We start from the raw sequence: 12,176 nt of genomic DNA, 5'->3' as shown, positions 1-12,176 counted from the left end.
TTTGCTCAACCTGAAATTTCCAAAAAAATCAAAAATCTTAACACTTTGGAAAGTTTGTCCTTATTGTATCAAAATAGACTGTTCCGTGGAATAAATTGGAAAATCCCACTATTAATTCAGGCATGAATAGTAGTGATGTACTGATTAATCAGAAAGTCAACGAATCGTTGACGAGTAGCCCTCTGACTTGACGATGACGGCCGCAAATATTCGTTGACGAAATTTGCCCAAACCCGAAAATGCTTCATTAGTACTGTAGAAGGCATGCGTCTTTGCCTTCGAAAAAATACTGCACTTTTATCACTAGTTTTTAATTGAAAGAAAGTATTTTTCTATAAGTTCTCTATATCCTCCTATATACCCCCAACTTTTGTGTCGGGGGATAACAATACTGTATCAAGCATCAAAGAGTATTATAGTAGTCATTTAACCTTTACAACATTAGTTCTAATGAAGTTTTGCAACTTTTCTCACAAACATTAATACTGTCCCTTTTAGTTGACTTTAGTCGATTAATCGTCAACTTTGACCACTGATTAATCGACGAACTTTTTGGGGGCTGATTACAATCACTAATGAATAGGTTAAGTGATTACCGAATTATTTTTTTAAAATGGTTCTTTCATATTTTACCTCATTCTAACTGCAAGTTCACGATTATACTAGCAAATGTTACTACCGCTGTTATGATATACCACTATACCGGTATATCGAGGGGTTGCTGCCAGAAGCACATAGCTCCTTCTGGCAGTAATCCCTCGATATCATTCGATGTAATTTACACAGGTTCTTAAGACCTCCAAACTGTGTGCAAGAATAGCGGTCCATTCAAGACCTAGGGACTGTTACAGAGGGACTTCGAAATTTCCTTAACATTGAGTTAATGTTTCGTTAATGTTTGCTGGTAAATAATGGTTACAGTAGTGAACTTGATTAAATTGACAACTCTTCCGGTTCCGGTTTGGTATTACTGATTGAATTATGGGATGTGTCAATTCTTATGCAAAATAGTTTGGATGCTGGGACTCTCACAGCTGGCGGTGTCTCACAAAGTTTCCATCTGTAGGTATTTGCAACGCTCAAATACATGTATAATGGCCACAAAATGTTTGAAAACGCTGGATTTTCTTAGTTTGTTAAAGCTTTTAATGGCATCATTGATTAAAAGGTTAAATACTGTGGTACACGTATTAAGGTTAGGTGTTGATAATTATGACAAAAAGTTATGTTTATTGTTTAGCGATTTATTAACACAACGAGCTTCATTAATACTAACCCTATCCAATACAGTAACAATTATTAACGTATAAAACATGATAAAAAGTATACATAATTCGAATTATCTGCACTGATTAACCCAATCATCCAAATTGGTAGAGCTGTTACGAGTATCCGAGTACTCGGATATCCGTGAATCAGGCCTAAAAATCGTGTACGGATATTCGTCATTGCCGAGACCGGTGGATCGCAATCTTTTGCACATTATATAAGTTATACAAAGTATAACGTTTTTGTTCATTATCTTGCCATTTTAAACTGTTCATTTCTGAACAGAAAGTAAAGAATCAATCTATAGGTAGCAACGAACCTTTGTCATTATATAAGATTCGATGATATTCTTGTATGAATTTTCAAAACACAAAAACATGTTTTGAAATTAAATCTTAAATCAGAATGACAATGAACAAGAAATTAATTATAATTTTATGGATATAAAATAATAAATAAATAAATCGGGCTTATTGGTTGACAGGACTGATACACACACGCTTTGTAAAATAAATAATTTGCCAGCATTAACGTTTGACTTAAATGATTCGTATGTGAGCTATTCACTAGGAGAAAGAAACTACTGAGTAAGAACAGTCATAAGGGTATTGCTAGTATTTGCTATCTTTCCATTGCTGTTTTGTTATTATTATGTCTCCCCTTCTCTGAAAGGGGGAGACATATTGTATTTGTAGTTATTCTTATTCTTATTCTTATTATTCTTAGTCTTCTGGGAATTTTTTTGTCCGATGCAGAACTCGGAAACTACTTGAAGGAATTGATTGAAACTTGGAACATAGCTAGATGGCGATGTGAAGTTGTGCCCCTTGCAAGAGTTATAACTCTAGACCATTTTTTTTGCAGAGTTATCTCCCCTTTTTCAATTTTTTAATGGTGTACTTTGTCCAGAGCAGAACTCAGAAGCTACTTGAAGGAATTGATGGAAACTTGGAATATAAATAGATGGCGATCTGCAGTTGTGCATCCTGCAAGAGTTATAACTCTAGGCCACTTTGTTGCAAAGTTATCTCCCCTTGTTCAATAGTTAAATAGTGTAAACTTTGTCCAGAGCATACTATGACAACTACTGGATGGAATTTTATAAAACTTCATACAATTGTAAAGCTCAATGAGAGGAAATGCATTATTCAGGGGCCATAACTCTTAATTACATAATCACAGAGTTATGTCCCTTTGTTACTTTTTCTTATCTAGTTCTTCTTCTTATTCTTCTGGGAATTTTTTGTCCGGAGCAGAACTCGGAAACTACTTGAAGGAATTGATTGAAACTTGGAACATAGATAGATGGCGATGTGAAGTTGTGCACCTTGCAAGAGTTATAACTCTAGGCCATTTTGTTGCAGAGTTATCTCCCCTTTTTCAATATTTTTATAGTGTACTTTGTCCAGAGCATAACTGAGAAACTACTTTAAGGAATTGATTGAAACTTGCAACATAGATGACGATGTAAAGTTGTGCATCCTGCAAGAGTTATAACTCTAAGCCAATTTGTTGCAGAGTTATCTCCCCTTGTTCAATAGTTAAATAGTGTAAACTTTGTCCAGAGCATACTATGACAATTACTGGATGGAATTTTATAAAACTTCATAGAATGGTAAAGCTCAATGAGAGGAAATGCATTATGCAGGGGCCATAACTCTACTTTACCTAATTACACAGTTATTTCCCTTTGCTACTTTTTCTTATTTGGAGCATACCATGAAAAGTATTGGATGTAATTTGATAAAACTTCATAGAATGATAAAGTTCAATGAGAGGGATTGCTTTGTACAGGAACCATTACTCTAATTTACTTCATGACAAAGTTGTCTCCCATTCTTTAGGTCAAACATATGCTAGGGGAGACATCTGTTTTCGACGCTATGCTCGAAAACAACACCCATCTAGTTTTCAAACTGAATTTCGATGAACAGATGATGAAAGCTATAACACAAATATCAAAATAGATATTATTTTACAACACAAATTTAAAGAAAATGATTTTCGTAAGGTGTTTATGTGGTCGTTAATTAATGCTGATGATTCGTGGTTCGATCTGTGAATCGTCATCTCTGACTCGTGGATCGAATCGGATCGCCACTTGACCGGCGATCCACAGCCCTACAAATTGGACAATCATTATGTAATAATTAAAATTGATAATAGAACTATCACTAAAATATTTTGATGCTCTTTTCTGACAATATTGTCAATATTGTCAAACATTCTATTTTATCTAGAAGTCGGAGGCAAAATTACCTATTTATATTTCAAAGTGATATAAACCTTCAAAGCAAATAAATAGGATCCTGATGAAACAACTACAGATGCTGTCTCGACGGGGTCCAAACTACAATTAAGACATGTTATAACTAAATCCATACATTTTGAAATTTTAAATTCATTCAGCCCTAGTGTCAAAGATAAGCGTGGAATCATACCGATTCGACCCAATAGCTTAATGCATTTTATATATTATATATAACATATTGGGTCTAAAGCCCCAGTAAAATGATGGGTCTGACCCAAGAAGTTGGTGACACTAAAAAGGTACCTATGTGTCAAGATTTTCTGATGTATATTGATATACATAGCATTCCAACAGTCAATCTATACTGTATATAGGACAGTGACGCCTGTATCACTATTATATCTAGTAGGTCCCAATAAATATGGATAGGATTATAGTCCCAATAAGTTGGCGAGTTTAAGTATATATATATATATATATATATATATATATATATATATATATACAACACATATCAAGAGCAATAAACGCCCAAAGTGACAAGTGATTAACGATCAACTGTGTCCATTAGCAGCAGTCAAACTCAATGTCATGAATAACTTCGCCCATTATGTAAATTAACAGATCCCTTCGGCAGTTTTAGCTTGCTACATTGGACGAACAACAATGCTTTAATATCAAAAATTGAAATGACATTTAGTTCAATTCTATAGTATTAATAAGGCCACACCAAATTGATATTTTGTTCCGCGGATTTACCGCTCCTATTTTTGGGGAAATTAAAAAAAATATTCAATTTTTGTTGTGCGCCCGCTCTTATATTTTAATCGCCAACCAGATTTTGTTGTGGTAGTATTTTTTTAAAGGCTGAAAAAATAATCAATTATATTTTTTCTACGTTAGTTGAAGTGTTTTTGTAAAGGGAAGTAAGCGATGCGTGGTGTTTGATACTGTATATCGATCGGTTTAGCATTGGTTTCAATAAATTCAATCAAAATGGCGACTTCCGGTATAAACACAGAGGTTCGAATTTTGAACATTTAATCTGATTTTTTACAATAAATGTTGTTTTGACCATGCTGAAAGTCATTCATCATCGTCTCAGTCACTAAATGATCATTAATTAAATCAATAAATATGCAATAATACATGTGTATCGGATACTGGTAGCTATAATACTGGTTATTAGTGTTTCTTTTTGGATGGAAATCGGAATGATTAACAATGACTCAAGTATTATTTGATTCAAGTCATAATACAAGTGACCAGAAGTTTACATTATGACGTCGATGCTGAAGAAGACAGATTCACTTAACAGGCACACGGTTCACTATTTGGTCCAAATTGATGTATCAAAGACAATTTTTACCAAATTCTGAAAGTAAACCGAACCTTATCACCTTAATTTCTATTTTCTTTTACAGCATAAGCCGGGATTATAAAAACATCTTACTGACCATAAAAGTACTCTGAACATACCTTTGTACTTTTTATTTCGATAAGCACGTTCCATTGCATTTACAGTGATAATCAAAACGAATTTAAGTGAAGAAATTAAAATATATATGGTGTCTGATGTTTGATGATGCCAGTGTAAAACGTCATTTTTTTTTAAACATCCGAAAGCAATCCTAATGAATGTCTTAATACAGTTGCAAATGATGCTAAAGTGATTCAAGATGATTTATATAAGTCGTTTCAAACTTTTTCCTAAAAGCAATGTTATTTTTTTATTATGAGTGATCAGCATACTTAAAATATGCTTTAATTATATTAGAAATTTGGTTTATCCATATAATGTGTGTACTAGAAACGGATGAATACATAGCATGTATTTGGACATTTTCCCAATATCCATTAGAGGTTCAGTTGAATATTGCATTCAAATGTGTTTAAAGGGACTGTACACCAGATTGGCACCATTTTTTCTGCAACGAATCTCAGGACAATTACTTAATAAAATGTTTTACTCTTTGATATCATAATTGTAAAAAAATACCAAAATGTAAAAAAAAAAATCGAGTCGGAGACCAGGTTTAACCGCTGTCGCGAAAATTGCAGTCCAGCGTTTTATACACTGTGCTACGAAGGCTTACCCTAAACGGTTGGAATATTTAAGCTATATGCCTAACTTGGTAACATCACTTGATAACATCGACTAGCCAATCACGCATAAGGAATTAATTCTACTAGGTAGACATACCTAGTAATCTTTTTTAATGGAAAAAATACGAAAAAACTGCGAAAAATAAATCAATTGTAAACTATGTGGTACTTCAGTTAGTAAGTTTCAATGCATTGTACACATCGATACAAATTTAATGTCAGTTTTCGACATTTTTTTTCGCTATTTCATCATACGGAGTACCGCCCCTTTAAGTGCAATTTTATTGAAAAATCTTTCTTATTTATATTGATTATAAGAAATAAAATCGCTCTTCGCTCGCTTCGTGTATTATGAAAACTGACAAAATTGTATTTTTATTTCTTTTTTTTTTTTGCTCGCTTGTTTCATTTTTATGCATAAATCCGAGGAACGAAACATTAATTTGGTGTTGCTTAAAATAAATGGTAAATCTTTGAAGTGTTTTATGCACAGCAGAATAATATAAACATGATTTGTAGCATGCACACGGTCTATAAAGCGCGGCAAACAGGAGAAAACATTTACTTTCTGTCAATTTTAATGAAAGTGTAAGGATAACTATTTGACATAAATCTTGGTTTATCTACAGTTCTATTAAATAACATTTTGATTGCTTTGCCTTTTTTATGATAAATGTAGGGATATTGGCAATAGGAACATATGTATTTGCTTTTTTGGAAGAATATTAATTTGAAAGTGAAACTAATAGTAAAAGCGAGAAAAAAATTCAACTCATATTGGATTTTGACAAGGATGCGTTGGATTACAGAACAAATAACAAATGCAGGTTCCTTTTTCACTCAACATTTACCGGTACAACTCAGATAACATTGACATACATCGCCACTTTCCGTAACAAATCGCTAAAAACGTCTAACGTATTTCTGCAGCCAATACGGGGTGTTGTTTTTTAGTAATGAAAGATATTTCCCCGCTATTCATAAACTTCTACATCATAGTATTTGCAAACTAGAAGAATTATGTTGATGTTTATTAAATAAATACATTACCATTGTTTATTTTTACAATAAACAAGTCTTATGTTGTGTCAAATATCATTGAATCAACATTTGCTTCTATTAAATGTGCTATCAAATGCTGGCAGACAATACATTCAACATTCAACATTCCGATCCAAAGGTTTATTTTAAAGGCCTATGTTCAGAAACAATACCTTTATTTGTTGGCCTTAGTATTAAATATATAATACATAATACATAAATTACATAAAAGTATAATACTTGATAACTTTTGGACACTGTAAGAACAATATACTCATCAAAAAACATACAGAGATAGGTACATCCAAATTAGCTCAAATTAATCAGGGACCAAATATATAAATATATAATATATAATACAGAAGTTACATTAAAGTATGATACTTGATAACGTTTGGACACTGTGAGAACAATATACTCATCAAAAAATATACAGAGAAATGTACATCAAAATTAGCTCAAATTAGTCAGGGACCGATAACAAACCATCTCCCAGAATAAATGAACAATTCAAACACTAAGCAATTACACTTTTGACGAAAATAACTTTACTATATTTCACATAACCACTACGTTAAAAATAGTAATGTAAACCGTTTGAATTGTGTGCATTGCCGGGGATTGGTGACCTCGGCTGCAAGCACCGTATTTTTCGACTTTAAGACGGGGAAATTGGTTCCCGACTTTGACCTGAAAGTAGGGGGCCTGTCTTATAGGCGAGGCTATAAAAACAGAAAGAATAGGGTCAGAATCAGGATTCTTTATCATACAGTATTCGACTGACCGATTTATTGTCTGTTGATGACATCCCAATAAAATTGACAATATCACATCCATTGGATTAAGACGACCATCTGTTTTGTTTCGCTACGATGAACACTCAATATCTTCTAATTGGCAAACGCTTGTTATCGGTCCAAACACGCTTTGCTTATATCATGCAGACTGACAAGTTTAATATACATTTCATTAATCGTTACATTTAATTATCCGCAATCATCATAGATTATTTATTTCTCTTAATTTAAGTCCATTCAATGCAATTCAAACAAGCACTGGGAATGTTTCGCTTATTAACACATGTATTGGAATATGTCTTGTTTGTGGGCTGCAGATCAAACAGTGCAATATGTGACGTCACAACATGAGCTGTGTAATGATCAAATGCACATGTCAATGGTTTGTATCTAAATCGGTCAGTTTTTACCGTATGAACCCATTTTACACCCAAGATTGCGTCTAGGCTGGTAAGAACATACAATACGATCGGTAAATAATAATCAATAATCCTCGTCTGAGAACCTTCAAATCATGGCCGATATATTTGAGTGTACTACAAATATAAATGAACCTTTGGCTGTACGAAAAAAATATGTTAAATAAATCCTTAACTGCGTTACTTTATTAAATTACTTCCACATTAAAGAGTTCACAGTTGGCAATACATCGGCGATTTTCTTCAAGCAAATGAACACATTTAGTTGATAATTGACTGTTTAGCTTGAGCATTATCACAGACTTGGAGAAATGTACGTGCTGAATTTGCTTTAAAAGTCGTCTTATAAACGAGTTTACCAGTCAGTAGACAAAACAACAGATTTCATGAGCAAAGTTAGGGGGTCGTCATATAAGCGGATCGGCTTATAGTCCTGGAAATACGGTAATGCTAATGATATAATCGCGCTTCTTTCTTGTTAAATTGTACATTAAATTCCTTATTATTATATTTTACCATGTATTTGCGTACGCTACCATATATAAATATATTTATTACACATGAATTGCATTTACATAGTTTTGTACATGACTTGTTTGTATTGATGTATACTGTAAAATTGTGATTGTTTCAAATATTGAATATGTTGAAATCATCCTCCGTTGGAAATAAAGAGATTAAAGAGAATATACATAATAAAATATTTGTAGTCATTATCTGAAACTGATGTTTAATCATTTGTAATAAGTTAACATAAAACAGACGATATTGAATTGTTGCACAACGTTAAAACGTATTGTTTACAAAGTGTATTGAAATTTTAAATGCACTTCACAAAACAGTACGTATTTTCATATTTTAATACACCTTCTAGATCTGCAAGTCTTTTTTGCCCTACTTCTTAATCAGATCAGTATGGAGATTTCCGTTGGTACAGAATTGATCCCGTCCGGCCGGTCTTTTATATGGCCCTTTTTATACCCAACAATATGTAATTATGTTGACGTTTAAAACGGTTAAACCTTAATGAATATTTTCAATTTAAAACATGTAACATATAATTAACATTGATCAATAGTACAATAATGCAAAATTCAAATCAGATCGTTTGATTCTTGACCTGGCTTTACAAATAATACACAGACACTGTGTAATATTTCCGAATGCATATTCTTGCACCTTGTACCGTGTCTTCATTTGTTATGATAATTCAGTTCTAAGCTATACTGGTCAATGTCCTGTAAATCATGTTTATCTTATCGTCGAACTTCATCCAGGATAACGTAAGAACATTTTTTTGAAAACAACCAAACATTTAACTGAAAGAATTGTCTTTAATACTTACACAGCGTTTTCCATAAGAAACTGTCGCCATCTTGATTTTTCCCGTCTAGGTACTTCCGGTACAAACAAAATATATATCCTACTTAAATCGCGACATGGGAAGAAAATATCGATTTGTTAATTACTGCATTTTTACCGATCAAAGCAGAAATATTTCAAAGATATCAAATAAAATGATAATAAAACCCATTAAAACCATAATAATACTGCAGTCCTGTATGTTAAATTCACTTTTAAAAATTGTCTGCCTATGGCGGGTGCATAATTTCCTCGATATACACTACCTGGTATTCAAAAGGCAAAATCTGTATTTTTTAACATAAATGATTATGTGTACAAAGCAACTCATTCAAAGAAATGAATCAGTTATAAAAATAAGTAATCTTTTCCGCGTGTTCAGAAAAAAATAGACCAAAACGTATTATATCTATATCTCTCTATATATCTACATATAGTGACCCAATATGGAAAAATATCTGGTCACCGCGGTCACTAATCTTTTTTTTTCGTACAAAAATGGCGTCTATTTTCCTATTCCGATGAAAAAATGAAACGTTTCCCATAATTGTATTATAACGTGGTATTTTACAAAGGGAGTGTAATCTTTACAACGATCATGTTTTATAAATTTACTTTGCTGTGACCTATTTCGTTATTTGACGTCTCTTGTTTAATTTAAACATCCTCTTGTCGTCGGGAGTTAAAGTGACATTAGTATTATGGGGTTAGTAGCAAATTTTGTGATTGAATTGGCTTCTTGATCAATGTTAACAGGTTGTCAACGTGATATATACGTTACGGGGTTAGTAGGTGACCCGAAATGGGATATACGTGGCGCAGGAAACCATATTCGGGCTTCGTTCTCTTCCGATGTGGTTTCCTTTGCCCCGTATATTCCCATATCGGGTCACCTACTAACCTCGTAACTTATAATATATACATATATATATATATATATATATATATCTACTTAGGGCATTAAGGAGACCGTATGTATTTTACGGCATTAAGGAGACAATTTGTATATTTTTTGTCTTATACTTTTTTTTGCTTTTTTGTTGATAATTTAGTATTGAAATGATCATTTATTATGTGTACAAAATTTAGGCTTCTTAAATTAATTAACAAAAAATATACGTAATTTGCGGTCTCCTTAATAATTTGTAAGTATGTTGCAGGTTTTAAGGGGACAGGTATATATGTCGAAGGGTTTATGGAGACCAGTGTATATATTATATTATTTTTGAGGCATTAAGGGGACCATCCATATTTTATGGCATTAGGGGGACAAATTATATATATCTTACTTTTGACAGTGAAGGCTCCCGTAACCTTAAGAGACAACTTTGTAATAGTATTTTTATATAATTGTGTGTAATAAATCCACAAACAATGACCGGTCGAAACGGGAGGACTGCAAATTTCATAGGATATTCATCGGAAATCTTTTACAGACCATCTCATTCATTAAATGAAATTCATCTTCAGTCACTTGGTATGTGTACCGTTTGATAAACAAAAAATATAATGACCAGGGGCGCATCCAGGAATTGTCGTTAGAAGGGGGCGTTACTAAGGGACGTTTGCAGGAGGATTGAGGGTTACTCAATCAAGAAATTTTTAACAATTTGTAGTCGGAAATGATGCATTATGTGCGTATTTATTTTCTTCTCATATATTGACACAAAAAGTAAACTTGGACGATTTTAAAGACGATTGCGCCCCCTTCTCAATCCGCTAGTGAATGGTGACTTAATATTTGATATATTATGGTTAAATAGAACTTTCAGTTGAATTATATAGAAACTGTAAATGCTAAATACAAGTTCTGTGCTTGTAAAACAATAAAAGTTTCGTCTGCACAGGAATGTGTCTGTTGACGCTTGAACAGTTAGCTCATGATAAAAGAACATTGTTCATTGGGTTCATTGTGACCCATGGAAGTTTTATTTATTAAATTCCAACTTCCCCTTAAATTATACTTGCCTAAAACTTTAACCGAAGTCAATCAGGGGCCATAACTTGTATTATGGAGTTATGTAACCTCATTGGCTGATGGTCCTGAACAATTGTGTGAAGTGTTAAGTCAATTGAATGAAGGGTATAGAACGCCTTAACCAATAGGCTACGGAGACGGTTTTAATGCATGTAATCAATTGCAGATTCAGGGGGGGGGATCGGTCCCAGCGCGCGCGCCGTCCCCCACCCCTTTGAATCGTCCGTTTATAATACGTTCTCAATTAATATCGGGAAAAAATACAATATTAAGATAAAAATGCACTATTTCGGACTATAAATTAGGGGAGTCTAACCCCCACCCCGGTCCAACATTTTAAGCCATTCAATTTCTGTTCTGAGGGAGGGGCGGATGTGGAAAGATTAAGCCCATGAGTTTCACGTACCCATTCTTAAGTCAATTCCTGGATCTGCCACTGATATCTGTAATCAGATTTGTTGTTTCATAATGTTATAGTTCCTTTAAACAGTTTAAACCTTTTATGGCATCTAAATAAACAGACGCATGTTCAGTAAAAACATACTCTGTATACAACGTTCTCGTACTCCAGAGCGATGATGCTATGCATTATATTTATCACCATCTGACTGCCAAAACTTTTCCGTTTAAAGAGACTCTCTCATGTTTTGGCATCAAACATATTTTTGCTCGTAATGCATCTGAAAACACTTACATGTATATTTATTTTACTCCTTGGTACTGAAATTGCAGAAATAATAGTAACCAGGTTGATTTTCTTTTATACTTAAATTGCATTTTACAGTAAAGTATTAAAAATTAATCTTGTTCAAGTTGGGAGCAAGCACATGGGGGTGCAGATAACACATAGAATAAAAAACGGATCGCTTATCCACTCGCCCACAGGGACTCATACTAAGGTGTTGAATATTTTAACCTTAATGGAAGTTATTGATTTATCACGTGATTATGTC

The 12,176-nt window shown here is 33.2% G+C and overlaps 1 protein-coding gene across 6 annotated transcripts in view; it reads left to right on the top strand.

The window, feature by feature from the left end:
- LOC128222092 (GRIP and coiled-coil domain-containing protein 2-like) overlaps positions 1 to 12,176 on the top strand; it is a 149,554-nt gene that overhangs the window by 24,003 nt on the left and 113,375 nt on the right. The gene's annotated exons all lie outside the window — the stretch shown is intronic.

Source organism: Mya arenaria, chromosome 16 (assembly GCF_026914265.1).
Source record: "Mya arenaria isolate MELC-2E11 chromosome 16, ASM2691426v1".
Taxonomy (NCBI): Eukaryota; Metazoa; Mollusca; class Bivalvia; order Myida; family Myidae; genus Mya; species Mya arenaria.
The sequence above is the reverse complement of the archived record's forward strand: the minus strand, read 5'-3'. Positions and strand labels throughout refer to the sequence as shown.